Source organism: Halichoerus grypus, chromosome 6 (genome assembly GCF_964656455.1).
Source record: "Halichoerus grypus chromosome 6, mHalGry1.hap1.1, whole genome shotgun sequence".
Taxonomy (NCBI): domain Eukaryota; kingdom Metazoa; phylum Chordata; class Mammalia; order Carnivora; family Phocidae; genus Halichoerus; species Halichoerus grypus.
This window is the reverse complement of record NC_135717.1, coordinates 29629582-29645346: the sequence shown is the minus strand read 5'-3', so window position 1 is coordinate 29645346 and position 15765 is coordinate 29629582. Positions and strand designations below refer to the sequence as shown.

General features: G+C 44.6%; 1 long non-coding RNA gene across 1 annotated transcript in view; it reads right to left on the bottom strand.

Moving 5' to 3' along the window:
• LOC144382077 (uncharacterized) overlaps positions 1-14634 on the bottom strand; it is a 405648-nt gene extending 391014 nt beyond the window's left edge. Inside the window, exon 1 of the long non-coding RNA XR_013448474.1 lies at positions 14534-14634. This is a non-coding gene — a long non-coding RNA (uncharacterized LOC144382077). The remainder of the gene's footprint in view (positions 1-14533) is intronic.
• Between the last annotated feature and the right edge of the window lie 1131 nt (positions 14635-15765).

The window sequence follows — 15765 nt, the reverse complement described above, 5'->3', positions numbered from 1 at the left end:
CCTTTTCCTCTGCCCCTCCCCCTTTCACTCATGCTCTCTATTTCTCTCTCTCTCAAATAAATAAATAATAAATAAAATCTTTTTTAAAAAAGAAGAAGAAAAGCACACGTCCAGTGACACGGGCGGATATATTCAGTGAGCTGCCCCACCTGTACGGGACTCACTGTGCTCTGAGGACCATTTGCTTTTACCATCTTCTGAATCTAGTGTGTCTAGCTAGGATGCCTGAATTTTTTTTCATGTGAAGTATTCTGTATTACTCAGGGCCCAACTACCCAAGGTTTTTGCTTTCCCATTTCTGGGATTTGGGATAGGGAAAAGGAGCTGAAATCTTATGAGCCTTGGGGGCTGGAGTGGAATAAGGTTCACCTAAGACTAAAGAGCATAGTTCGTGGGTTCTCAAGTACGAGTTTAAATCTGCCTCACCAGATGAATGACCTTGTGAGATTAAATGAGATAATGCCTGTTAAAACACTTATCATGTGCCTGGGAAACAGGAAGTGCACGAAACTGTTAGTTGCCATCATCATCGTCATCATTAACCAGCTGGATCTTTGAATTAATGTGCTTAAATCCTCTTGATAACATTACATTTAAGTGGATGACCAGCCTTTGTTTGGAAACCTCCAACGATATGAAGCTCACTACCTCCATTCTGTGTCTGTCTCCAGCCCTTAGAAAGTTCTTTCATGTATTCAGCTGAAATTTCTCCCACTGTGTCTTTTGTTCCTTGGTCTTATAGTTCTATCCTTTGGGAGTCTTAAAAGACAGGGATAATCCCTCTTGGACTTTGTAATAGTTGAAGGTTTGGTTTTATTGTGAGTAAAAAAAACCAACTCTGGCAAGCTTTGGCATTAAAGGAAAATAACTGGAAAGATCCTGGGGTATCTAATTAAATCAAGAAGGAGGAGGAGGAAGGAGGAAGAGGAAAGGCAGGAGTAAGAGTTGGGGAAATGGAAGGAAAATGAGGAGGAGAATCAGCCTCAGAGAATGCAGGAACCAAGCAGATTCGGGATCAGTTTTCTCAGAAGGAGTCCCCGGACATTCATCTCTAGCACTACCGTAAACAAGCTTTATCCACAGATCCAAGAATGTGATTGGCTCCACCTGAGTCAGGTGTCTGCCCTTGAGCCAATCACCTCTGGCCAGGGTACAGAGTCACCTACTGCTGATCCTGCTGGGAGCTCACCTGTGGATGGGGGAGTAGAAAAGCAACACACAGAACTGAGGCACCTGGGTGGCTCAGTCGGTTAAGCCTCCCACTCTTGGTTTCTGCTCAGGTCATGCTCTCAAGGTCATGAGATTGGGCCCCACATCAGGCTCCGTGCTCAGCATGGAGTCTGCTTGAGATTTTTCTCTCCCCCTTCCCCCCTGCCCTCCCCCTGCTCACACTCTCTCTCTCTCTCTCTCTCTCTCTCTCTCAAATAAATAAATAAATAAATAACATCACACATATCAGCATTGGTATGAAATGAGCAGCCTCCCAGCCACCATACCATGAGGAAGCCCAAGCCATGTAGACACTTGGAGAAGCTGTTTTCTAGGATAAATATTCTTCAGTTCTTTCAGCCACAGTGATTAAATTAATTGTTAATTTAAAATAATTGTTTGATCCTTTATTTAGTTTCCTCACTAGAATGTTAAGCCTCATGAAGACAGAGAACCATGTCTGGCTCAGTCATTGACATATCCCACCACTTAGCCAGGGGCTTGGCCCACACGGGTACTCAAATAATTGCTAAATTAATTGATTGATAAATGCCATAATCATTATTTTTGAGATCCTTGTGGTTACTCTCTTCCAAATGTGACTCTATCCCTCTCAGTCAATCCCACTGATGGTAAAAATAAACTCCAGTGTCAGAAGGCTTTTTGCATGAAATGGGAAGGAAGGTAAAATAACTCACAAGTCTGATTTTAAATCACCTGACAATTTTGTTTATCCGTCTGTTCCTGTTATTCATTCCTGCGTATCACACTCTAAAACATAGTGGCTTAAAACAACAATAGCCATCGACTAGATCATGAATCTACAAATTGGACAAGGCATGATAGGAGGGCTCATCTCTGTTCCACATGCCATCATCTGGAGTCGTTGCGCTGGTGGCTGAAGAATCCACTTCCAAGATGGCTGGCAAGTTGATGCTGGCCGGCAGCTAGAAGCTCAGCTGAGAATGTGGGCCAGGACCTCATTTCCTCTCCATGGGTATCTCTCCATAACCATGCTTGGGCATGCTCACAACATGGCGGCTGGGTTCCAAGGGTGAGCGTTCCAAGAGAACAGGACAGAGAAGTACATGAAATTTTTATGATGGAACCTCAGAACTCACACGCATCACTTCTGCAACATGCTCTGATCTTGGTCAAGGCAGTCACAAAGGTCCACCCATTTCAAGCGGAAGGGGCACAGACGTCCCCAAGCTACGAGGAGTGTGAAGGTCACACTGAAAGAGCAAGTGGGAGGGGAGCTATTGCTATGGCATCTTTGGAAAATACAATCTGTCCCACCATCTCTTCTGTTTTGGTGCAGGCAATCAAATTGGATTTCAGCATTGCAAGTTTAAACTTCCACTCAATCATCAATTTTTGAGTCATTTGTGCTAGGCATAGGTTGAAGTCCTGGAAGTACAAAGATAAATGAGAAAACTCTCTTCCACTGGGGAGTCCACAGATGGGCAGAGAAGATGAATAATGAAAATCCAATGTGATGAGTAATTCAGCCAGGATGTATACAGACAGGGAAAAAAATGATCGATTTTGCCTGGAATGGAAGCTGGTTTACCTAAACGCGTTTCCTTAGCGGCTGTGGGTGCTGTTGGGCTGCTCAGTTACCGTTTTCAGAGTTAATATGTCTTCCCCTAGATGAGCATCTAGCCAGAACTCAGCCAGATCACCTGAGTTGTACCACGTGGGGACAATACTAACCACAACCAAAAAAAACAGGCCTTCTTGGTTCACAACGGTGGTAGCAACTGGGACTGATCTCTTGGACTTAACAGGTCCTCCTGGGAGCTTTAAAATTCTCACAGGAGAGAGAACTCCAGAGAAGAACTAATAATAATGACAACAAATTTTAAAATACTTTATTTTCAGAACTTTTTTAGATTTACAGAAAATTTAAGAAGATGACACAAAGAATTCCCATACGCTCTGAACTCAGTGCCCCCTATTACTAGCATGTTCGATTAGTTTGTTAATCTATTACAGGGAATGAATCAATACTGATACATTATTATTAACTAAGGTCCACGGTTTATTCAGATTTCCTTAATTTTACCTAGTGTCCTTTTTTTTTGTCCTAGGAGACGATAGCACAGGTGGTCAATGTCTCCTTAGATTCCTCTTGGCTCTGACAGTTTCTCAGACATTCCTTGTTTTTGGCGACCGCAACAGTTCTGAGATGTACCGATCACGTAACTTGTAGGATTCCTGTCTCTCGGGACTTGTCTGGTGTTTTTCTCATGATTAGACTGGGGTTTGGGATTTGGGGGAGGAAGACCACAGAGATAAACACCATTTCTATCCTATCACATAGAGGGCAAGTGGTATCAGCATGATTTATCACTGTTGACTTTAACCTTGATCACCTGGCTGAGCTAGTCTTCGTCAGATTTCTCCACTGCAGTAACTGCCCTCCCCCTTTTAAACTGTCCTCCTTGGAAAGAAGTCACTGTGTGCAACCCATACTTAAGGAGAGGGCAGCTATGCTCCTGCCCCCTTGAGAATAGAGTGTCTATGTAAACTATTTAGAATTCTTCTGTACGGGGTATCTGTCTCTATTCCCCATTTATTTACTTGTTCACTCACTAATTTATGGTAGTGTGGACTCATGGATATTTATTTTATACTTGGGATTATAATCCAATACTAATTTATTTTGTTGCTCAAAGTGCTCCGGCTTTGCTATTGGAAACGCTTTCCTTTGCCCCCCATCATTGGACTGTCATAATGACTTTTTTGCACATAAGGGCAAGCACTAGAATAGAAAGGGTGTTTTATTATGTGTACTTCTAACTTCATCATTCAAATAAGCCAATGGTGTAAGTGCTCTCATTTACACAGAAGGAGTCTGAGATGGAAGGGGTTCAGTAAATCATCCAAGGTCACGGAGCTTGTAAATGGTGGAGCTGGGATGTGAGTCCACACTGGCTAGCTTCAGATGCCCTGCTTTTAACAAGTTGAATGTCAAAAGGAATACAACCTCGCACTGTCCCCCAACTTGTTGAAAGACCAACATTGGTTACACATATTGGTATAGTAAAGAAACCCAAAGGCAGCTGAAGGAGCTTCCAGTGGCCACGAGCAGGGACAGCCACTTCTCTGTATCTCTTGGCCTTGGTTCCATTCCCCAACATCCCCCATATACAGTCAAGAGGAAAAGCTGGCTGAGGAAACCGCCCTCATGGGAGCATTACAGACTTAATGTACTGCCCCCTCACAGGAAGTTGTAGAAAGACGTGATGGACACGTAGGAATGGATACTGAAGCTGACATTTTCAAAGGCTGAAGGGGTGGTATTTTAGGGCTTGAGTGGGTCTTCTTGGAGTTCCTTAAATTAGATTTCATGAACCCACTCCACCCACTCAGGAGCAAGCCCTCAGCACAACACACTCGCTTCCAAACCTTGGAGCTAAACTCCTTCCATCTTCCCCTCCAACCCTGTAAGATGCCAAAACAGCTTCAAGGGACTCTGCTGAGAATCGCTAATCATGTTTACACTGGGTTGGTGAAAGCCCAGAGCAGAAGAGAAAACACAGACCCAGGTCCCCTTCCAAAAGCCCCGTAAGTAACCGGAGATCCAGTGTCCCTCTGCCGTGTGCACCGGCTGTAGGAAACTCTAATTGGCTGGTTTCTTCTTCCCTGTCCAGTGCAGCCCAGAATTATAATGCAAACGTTCACTCCCACCCTCCCCCAGGTTCAGCACCGGGGGTCCTGCCTCCCCCAGATCATGCTCCACTCTTCCTAAGCTGCCAGCCTGCTTTCTGTTGGTTGAAGACGGTGGCATCTTGCACAATAAAAGTCCATTTTAGCAATTTCTCTGCTGCCTCCAAGAAAGGGGGGAAAGTCTCCGTATGAGGGCGGCCTTTCTTTATCAATTTCTGCTTTGGAAGATGGGAATGCCATCCTTTAGATTTCTTAAGGAAATAGAGCAGAGCCAAAGTAGTCGGTGGCACTCAGCTGGGGTTTAAGACCTTGTTCATAATGCCTAAAGAACTTCAAAAAGTTTCAAGGACAATACCTAGTGTAATACGCTCATTGACATCTAAAGAGCCTGAGAAAACTAGGCCATGGGTATAATGAGGGCAAAAATACTGATAAATGGAAGGGGAGACGAACCAGAGTGTCCCTGCGAGGTTTTGCTTCCTACTTTAAGAATAAAATTGGATGGGAGAAGTGGCTTTCAGAAGACGTCAGAACTGCCTTGCAATTCTGGCAGGAGCTAACTTTGTTTTCTAAATTTAAAGACATCGCAGCTTCTATAATTTGTCTCCAATGAAGCTACGCCATTTTTTTTTTTTTTTTTTTTTGAGCCCTGGTTTTGTTGCTAACTTGCTATATGGACACAGTTCCCCTCTTGGAGAATATTCAATTTACTCATTTGTAAAAAACGGGGGGCACTGCACATCCTTATGCGGAGATATTGACCTGGAAGCTTCCTTCATTAGGCACTTTGACGAGATACGCTAAAGTGGCCAGGGCCCTCCAAGACAAAGCAGAGGTTGGTCCTGTCCTCCAGGAGCATAATTACGTAGCAGAGAAAATGAAATTCACATGGACACACGACGAAAAATAGTCTGGAATACACACATCCACACACAGTCCCAGAGCTACTGACGACTCACTAAGTTCTCATCTTTTTCTGACTAATATACTTCCCGGAAAATAGCAGTTAATTCACTCGAGAGGCAAAAGGTTGTGTCCATGCAAGGACACTTTCCTCTGTATTATGTCAGGGCCATTGGTCAAGGTTAAAGAGTATCTCGACCTTCTTCTGTGCTCTTCTCAACAAACTTCTCCCTGTGGGCCATTGTCCACGAGCATGGCCATAACACAGCAGCCCATGGAAGGAGAAGAGAGAGAAATCAAAGTGAGTTATTTTCTGCTGGAAGCAGCTATGTTCAAATAGCTCATCGATTCATTTATTCATTCACTCCCTCAACAAATATTTACTCAACAGTACTCTAGGTGGTCAAGTACTTAACTTGCACTGAGAATACAACCAGTGAGCAAGATATCCACAGCCTGGGGAGAAGATGGGAAATTTTAAAAGGCAGTTACAATACAGGATTACAAGCTCTGGGATGGAGTAAGAATGAAGGCACCATGGAAGCACAGATGGTAGGCACCTTCTCTCCTGTGAAGCAATAAGGGAAGACTTCCTGGAGGAGGTGACATGGAGGCTGAGGCCATCTGAACAAGCAGGAGCTGACTGGGTGAGGAAGAGCGATGAGCAGGTTTAGGAAAGGGAACAGCGGTGCAAAGGCGTGGAGGCGGGAGAGAGCATATTGCATTCCTGACAGAGGCTGCAGTGGAGAAGGGCACGGTTGAAACAAGCCCGCAAAGATCCGTCTGGGTACATTAGGGGAGTCCACGGAAAACCACAGAGAGCTTTTAAGGAAAGAAGCGGCAGGGTCAGACTTGCATATTAGGAAGAGCTCTGTGACCATGGTTGATAAAGTAGAGAAATAAAATTCGGGGTTGCTCTAGAGATCTCAGTACTCAGTGAAGACAGCCTCCACTGGTAGAAAGCACCCTCCCACATACTGCCATCTTTACTACTTAGAACAAGCAGGTGAAGAGCTGTAGCATCTACTCCCATTTTGCAGATGAAGGAACAGAAGTGCTAAAACACTTCCTCCCCTTGGGCTCTCTTGATGTTTTGGACCAGATACGTCTTTGTGTGGGGGCTGTCCTGCACATCGTAGGATGTTTAGCAGGACCCCTGGTCTTCACGCATGAACAGAACCCTCCCGCCAAATGTGACCACCAAAAATGTCTCCAGACGCTGCCACATGACCCCTGGGAGGGTACGACGACCCCTGCTTGAGATCCACTATTCGAGAAGTTCAAACCCCCCTGTTCACACCAGCTGGGATGTCCGTCTTCAGAGTCTGCTCTCTTTGGACTCCATCGAGCACGCTCCCCTTCCCCACCAGCCTCATCCCTTGGCCAGTACATCGCTTGCATCAATTCGCCTCTAAGCCTTTATTGGGAATCTTAAGAACAGATGTCGCTTTCTCCCGTCATTTTAGTTTTCTTGTACATTAAAGCAAAGGCTTTTTTTTTTCCTCCCTTGGGAGCTAAAAATTGTTACCGCACTAGAAGCTAAAGACTTTTTTCTCATCACATGTGCATTTCTATACACGTCCTTTCCAACCAATAAAGCACTGGCACCCAGCATGAGGATGATTCACATGACATCAGAGCCCATTTCTGCCCAATTCCAAGGTGTCTGCCCCTGTCTTGGGCACCACCATCCATTTGGCGATTTGAAGTTGCCTCTTACACATTTTTAAAACAACCCCGAATTATTTTTCTCATGGATCTGCCTCAGGAAGTTTGCCTTGTGATTAAATCTGCAGATGTAAAAAAAAAAAAAAAAAAAAATTGGATTTTCACAGAATGGTACATGCATCGAGAGCATGGTCGAGCCAATTTCCTCTGTTCCATCTTTATATGGAAGTGTAGCGGCTGGGGTGATTGTCTTCCCCACACTCAAATTACCCTGCCAGACACAGAGAATTTTTTAGAAGAGTCCTGAGCATGTAATTTTATTACCTTAGCACCGATTTTAATATAATTCATGTAATTTCTTCTGCAGGAGAAAAGTTATTTTTCCTAAATGCCTGGTAAAATGAAAACGGATGGATTTTTGACTCCCACCAACTCTCCTCTGTAGAATTTCCTGCTAAAAGAAGAAATGCCAAGAGGTGCTCATCTCCAATGGCCTCACTTGGGAGCAGAGAGTGCTCATTGGGTTTTTCAAGCTTGTTGATTTCTAATGACTGTATCTCAAAAGAGACCAAATGCATCTTAAGAACCACCACCTTATCAACATCGAGCCAAGGTCAGATTTGGTCAGGATTCTCAATCTCTGCACCTACGGCCACGGGGGCTAGATCATTCCGTGTTATGGGGCTGCCCTTGTGTTTTCGGGTGTTTCACAGCATCCCTGGTCTCTACCGATTTGATGCCAGGTGCCAGCACCCCAGTTGCAACAGCTAAAACTGTCTCCATTCATTGTCACATGTGAGTATCACTGAATTTTGCTTCTTTGTTCCAGGACCTCTCCCGTCTATTCCTGGGACCCACCTACATGGAAGACAGGAGGAAGCTGCATTCAGTGCTCAAAATTAATCCATGGGCAATCCAGAGGGGCTGATGGGTGGCCCGAGAACATCGAAAAGGTAGATCTACCAAGTGTCCAACACAACAACATCCTGTCATTTCCTTCCAGTACCTAAGGGTCAGAGGCTGCTAGAGCTGGACATTACTTTCCTTTCTGCTATTTAACAAATGTTTATATAGTCTACATGTGCCAGGCAGTGTTCTAAGTGCTTCAAAGGAGCGACTCATTTGGTCCTTATTATAATTCTAAGAGGTCAGAACTATTATCACCCCATTTCACAGATTAGAAAACTGTGATACAGAGACATTTAGTGTGAGTTAGAGAGTAGCAGACCAGAATCCAGACTAAGGCATTTGATTCCCTCTCTGGGCTCTTAATCAGTAGGCTATGGTGTGCGTGCTATGTACTAGGAAAAGGGAATTGAATTTGGACTCAGATCACCCTGGGCTCAACTCCTGGCTTGGTCACTAACTAGCTGGTGAACCTGGTCAAGTTCCCTGATGTCTCTAAACTTAATAACCTCCCATCCCCAATACTATCACATTGGGGGTTAGGGCTTCAACATATGAATTGGTGGGGGAGCAAACATAATCCAGTTCATAGCAAACTCATTACCCAAAGAGTTGCCAGCATGATCATTTTAAAACCTAAGTCAGAGTATGCCACTCCTCTGATTATAACCCTTTCCTGGGGACTCATCACACTTAGAAAGGAATCGGGATCCCAAACCATGAACTTGCTGCAGGATCTAGCCCCTGCCTGTCTCTGCGACCTCGTCACACACTGCTTTCCCCATTATTTAATATGCTCTGGCCACACTGCCATTTCTTCCGTCCCCAGCACACACCAGCTCTGTCCCTGCCTCAAACGCTTTGCATATACCCTTCCCTTTGTCTGGAACACTCTTCCCAAACTTGTTCAAATGGCTGGCTCCTTCTTGCCCTTGAGACCTCAGTTCTCAAGTCAACTATTCCTTTAGGCCACCCAAAAGCCACCCCTGCTCACAGTCCCCGTTTGCATTCTATCTGCTTTGTTTTCTTAAAAACACGTATCAGTGGGGCACCTGGGTGGTTGCGTTGGTTAAGTGTCTGCCTTCGGCTCAGGTCGTGATCCCAGGGTCCTGGCATGGAGTCCTGCATTGGGTTCCCTGCTCAGCAGGGAATCTGCTTGTCCCTCTCCCTCTGCCCCTTCTCCCCCACTCTTGCTCTCTCTTTCTCTCAAATAAATAAAATCTTAAAAAAAAAAAAATACACACATATCAGCTTCTGAAAAAACACCTGCCCTTCCAAATACAGCAGAAGCTCTCTGAGAGCAGAGACAATGCTGGTCACGTGCACCATCATACTCCCGGCACCTGCCACCAACCCCAGCACCTCCCAGGAGCTCATTCAATAATCCGTGAAGGGGGCAAGGAAGGCAAGGCAGCCCTTCAGCTCAGGCACACACCTCTCCCTCCACCAGCTCTTTAACCCTCCCTCCAAGGTAAGTGGTCATGAAAATTAGAGAGAATTATGTCCTGCAGTTACCAGTTGCACAGCTCAAGAATGAAGTGGAATTAGACTTGGAAATTACAACCCAGGCAAACCCACCTCCCGAGGCCCTGTCACAACCACAGAGAGCTGATGGCTGGTTGCCTCCTCCCACCACCAGATCCCGGGAGGAAAGAGAAAACCAAGCCCCCACCCTGCTTTGTGTCTCCTGATGGAGGTGGGGAAGGGATGTTGATTCTCTCCTTGCTCCAAAAAATCTCTTCAATCTTTCAATCTCAGGGGTTACTTTCCTAAACAACAAGAAGAAATACACAAAAGAGGAGAAACCCAAGTCATGTCCGTCTTAACGGGCTCAGGCACACGCAGTGACAAACCCCTGTGATCAGGTGCCCACAGTGATTCTGCTAAATCCCACCCCCGACAGAGAAAGAAATGAATTTTCCTCACCTTCATCCAGCTGCAATGCTCATCCTAGCCTCCTCGAGCCAGCTGTGCAAATAAGACCACAGAGTTCCCTCTGTTCACATTATATATGTCAGTGGTCCCTACCTGCCAGCTCCCGGGCCCACGAAGAGCCCGCAGACGTGTCTTGTTGGACCCACAGTATTATTTTTACTTGAGTTAGTTGCCAGCATTTGAAAGTAAGGAGATTTTATATAAAAATCTATATTTCCAACTTCTCTAGAAAATCAAGCTAACGTCAGCCTCATGTCCCTGAAATGCAAAACTCTGCCTGGCACTAAGAAATGACTACCCACTGTGGCATTCTAGAACTTTCCATTTCATCACAGTATGCATTCAGCCTACTTCACTCATTGATACTACCTGTCTGGACCTCATAAGTATTGAGTGTGCAACCCCTATTGTACACACACACACACACTCAGCAGTAAAATCAATAGACTCAATTTTTTTTACTGGTCAATAGCATTGCATGGCTTGAATGGAGGACATCTTGGAACACTGGTTTCTTGAATCAAATGGGAAGATCCAGAATTCTAAACGCTTCCTTTGCCATACTCTGCACCCTCCTTACAGGGGATAAAGAAGAGGAGCTACAAATCCTAATCAGTCTCACCTTGAAGAAGCAGCATTTGCTGTGATGAATAGGTAAACATTGTTCCCACAGGGACACACATCAGGGCGGGAATCTGATTTTAAAGACGCTCAATGTGGCAGAGATTGCTAACTGTTCACCAAAATCCATTTCTTCTTCCTGGGCATGCCTATTTCTCCCATCCTTTCTTGTGATTGGGTGTAGCTGTATGATGGATTCTCACAAATAGATGCAGCTAGATACTGTGAGGAAGGGGCCCTCGGGGGTAATGCAAAGGCACAGGATGAAAGGAAGTCGGGTCCCTGAATCACCATGCAGAGGTGAGCCATCCGACAACCAGAAACATCCAACTTGGACTGGTAAATGAGAAAGAATCATCTTGTGTTGGAGCCACTAGGCATTCTGACTACTCTCTGTTGCCTCGGCTTTGTCTATCCTAATATACCCTATCAGCTTCTAAGAAAAACATAAATAAAAATAAAAACTCCATTCACACACAGCCACTTGAGTAGCCACCATTATTAAGTGTCAAATATGTGCCAGGTGCTTTATGTCTTATTCCTATTGTACCAGTGAAGAAATGGAGACTCAGGAGCTAAGCAATTTGCCCAAAGATACATCACAACCAGGTGGCTCAGACTGGAATTAGAACTCAGGTCTGATTCTGAAGTCTAAGTTTTTCCATATGGATACTAATTTCCAAGCACCTATGATGGACCAGTCTTTCTACAGGTTGCTTTATCCACTTTTCATTTAATCCAGCCCATAAACTATCGAGATAGGCAGGGTTACTATCTCCATTTTACAGAGGAAATTGGGGCTCAGAGAGGAAAAGCACTTTTCCTGAGGTCCCATTGGGAGGTATGAACTTCAGACTCGTAACTTTCTGTCTCTTCCCACTATTTCCTACAGGATGGAAGGAAGGTTTGGCAAGACTGAAGAATGTTGACACGTTTTGCCACTTTTGATAAATGAATTACAGTGTTATTCACTCACAAAAAAAAGAAACTGTACAAAATTTGCTTTGTAAAAACTTACATTATCATTACATTGCTTGAAATATTTTCATCTCTATACTTATAGCCTTGAAAGACCAAGAATACCCAATCTAAATCATAGTGTCATATTGTAGATACTATATTCTAGTGTCATATTATATACACTACATTTTAACGTCATATTATAGACACTCAATAAATGCTGAATGAAATAACACGAATAGTGAACTCCTTGGAGCTCCCCCACACATGATATTTCCATGACCTTGCCCTTTCTGGTTCTGTTGCCAGGGACACCCCCCCACACACACACACCTTTGTTACCTGACCAATTTCTGCACATCTCTCAATACTCAGCCCAAGAATCTCTTCCTCCAGGAAGCCTTCCATGAACACCCAGGTAAAGCCAAGTGCCTTTTCTCTGTGTTCCCACAGTTTGTTCTGTCTACTTTTGTCCTTCTTTCTACCATATTATATTGAAATTGCATGTTCTCCTGTGTCTCCCCCACTAATCTGTAAATTCCTTCAGAACAAGAACTAAATATTTTTCATATTTTTATACAGAAAACAGTGACACATAGTAAGTGCTTAATAGATACAATTTTCCTAATCTAAACAGAGGCAGCGTGGGCTGGAAACATAAAGAATTTCCAATGAGGTTTAGGCAAAACTTCAATTCTCATTCCAGAGGAAACTGAGACCGTCTGACAGTAACTCCTTGCATTGGAGACTGCCCATCCCTTCTTTTTCTCTGTTGGTACCCTTTAGAATGCAGAATGATAAACCACATGGACTAAAATGGATCAAACACATGGCAGGTGTTCAATAAATATTTGTTGAGTGAATGAACAAATGTGTGATTATTCCCCTTCATGAAGGGGGACCATTACCATGAGTAGGATGATGAAATGCACCACCAACCAAAAATCCTTTTCTATCTATGAACCATGTCACCAAATGTCTTTTAGCACTTGTACATGTAAGCCAAATAAATTCTGAGGGTCCAGGGGGCTCAGGTCCCACCTGGAGTCATATAAAGCAAAGCGCAATCTGGCAGCCAAAGCAAATGAAAAAGGAACTGCACTCTGTACTTAGGTCTCTCTGAGAACATTATGGGGGAGCCAAGTCATAAACCTCAGCCAGATTTCTCGCAACACCCATTTCCTCCCCTCAGATTTCTCTCACCTCAAAACATCTCCAGATCCTGTCTCATGCCAACCTGCTAAAGAACTCTCCCCAACCTCCATACTACAAAATTCTTCTTCTTCTCTCCTCTTCCCACTCTCTGTCTAGTCTTTATTTGTTACCCTTCTGACTTCCTTTCCCCTCCTCTTCCTTTCTGCTTCAAGGAAGAATCCTGTCCTGCCACCTAGAGTCCTGTCTTTCTCTTTCCCTGTTCCTCCATTGTTTTCATCCTGAGGAGCCTGGAGGTGACTGGACAGGCAAGGACCCAATTCTCTTCAACGTGATGATGGAGAAGGTGACAAAAGCTGGAAACACACATTAAAAAAAAAAAAAAATCATGCCCCCATGACACACACGCTCTTCCCTCTACCTGGAATGCCTGATTTTATTTTGCCCACTCCGTGTTTTATCACCTCAAATGTCCCTTTTCCAGGACTATTGTCTTTACTCCTCTCCGTATCAGCCACCAGCTGTCAGCCTGGCTTCCAAGCGCCATGATTGTTCCTCCATTAAAGCATTCTTCATAACGTCGTGGTAGTGTTTGCACCTGTCTCAATCTTGATCTTGGGAGCCTCTTAAGGAACAGGGCCACCTCCTCTGCACCTCTGTGTACTCAGAGCCTTGGACAAAGTAAGCACTCAGTGAACACTTGTTGAATAAATTAATGGGAAATGCATCATAACCCGGCTTCAGAGCTTTACCTCTTGAACTGAGGTTGCAAATGTAGTTAAAATGTGAATACTCCTATAAGCGGTATCTTAAAGCTTCATTCACTTTTACCCTAGCATCAGGAGAAGGAGCGGCCGGGACACTGAACATCTCAAAAAAAAAAAAAGTTGAATGAATTAGAGGAAGATGAAGACCCTGTAGCCAAATTTTCTTTCCTCGAAATTTTTGCCTAGAGCCCACAATTTTGGGCTTCTTCACTGGTGATGCTTAAGAATTCTGGAGTTCCCGAACTTTATTAGGTAAAGAAAGACATGTACAAATCACCAACACAGAAGTGTCCGAATCCTCCTATGCATACCGTGATCTGATCCAAGCGGTAAATACAATCCTGGAATCAGATAGATATGGGTCCAAATCTCTACAGCTTTAAGCAAGTCTCCTGGTCTTGGTTTTCTCGTCTATAAAATGGGGTAATAATTTACTTACCTGAAATGGCTGTTGGCAGAATAAATTAGGCAATGTATGGAACACACTTAGCACCATGTCTGGCACCTAGTAGGACTCAGTAAATGTCTCCATTATTATTTTTAAATATGAATTTGACTCCCCAGAGAGCCCCAGCGTCTCTGTCTCAGGCAGACAGATATAGCATTCTTTGAACAGATGTCTAAGCAACAGCCGATGCTGACACACGTGAGAAGTGAAGGGACAGTAAACACAAGAGGGAATAGTTCCAGAGGGGAAGTCAAAGAGGGATCTACAGACACACAGAGATTGGCATTACCTGATTTCTCCCTAATACGGCATCCCCTGCCATTACCAGCTGCTGAGATAAGCCACCTGCTAGGAAATCGTCAGGAGAGAAATGCCACATCACAGTTCCAGAATCTGAGCACAAAATACTACAGACTCAAAGGAAGAACATATGGTATGACGGGGTGGGGGGATAAAACAGTGTTGAATGTCTCCAAGAAGCAGGACTAATCAGATGAAAGAGAAATAGCCACCACCATGAAGCAGTTTGTGAAAGAGCAATCTCCCCTAAATGAAGAAACACTAAATAAATGGCTCCCAGGGTTCCAGGAGCCCTGAAAAGCCCTCGCGCAGGAAGAGAGCATCTCTGTACCAAGCATCTTCCGTGCACTGCACCAAGCCACATTGGAGTTGGAAGGTGTGCTGGACAGAAAAGCCATTATCAGCTAGTGTGAATTGCCTATGTTGATTTCCCTTCTCCCTCCAAACTCCCGGGGGTGGGCATGACCCTCCTCGGAGGAAGGAATAGGGCAAGAAAAACAGTCAAGGTACCAAGTGGTCCTAAGAGATAACAGCCGATATTGATGGTGTGTTTTTATGTTCTGTATCTTGATGCTTTGGTATACGGGGCCCTGCTGACCTGGAGGGACTGCCCCTCCCAGAGTTAGCTCTTCCCTGGAGATGGAAGACAACTGGGAGCGTACCTTTCCTATGCAAACTGACCAACCCAGGGCCCGTAGCACCAACCTCCTTCTTCATAGGGCTATCACATTCCAGGTTACTATCCCCATCGCCCAAATCACCCCAGGGCCATGCACCAGACAACCAAGGAACAGCCCTTACCTTACACCCCGGAGCCTGCTAAAATTATTCACACTAACCAATCCTAAACCTGCTTACCTTGCCTCACCCTCTCCTTCCTGAGGAACCCCCCCAGTGAGGACTCAGCTCACGTTTTCCCCTCGTTCTCTCTGCCTCCTAACCAACCTTGGTGCTTCCCTGGGTGGCCCTCTGTGGTGTGGCATTTTCCTTCTCTTGGGAACTGTGAGTATAGCAGACTAACTTTTCAATGGCAGCCATCTCCTGATCTGTTGACCTTGCTGAATTTAAATATTAACAAAACCTACATTTAAAAACACAGCCTAAGCCATCTTCCCCAAGAGATCTTTTATCTTCGGGTCTCGGGAGTTTCCTTCTGTGCACAAGTAGCCACCAGATAAAACCAGCAGAGACAAGGGAGCTTGACAAAGCATTAGCTGGCTT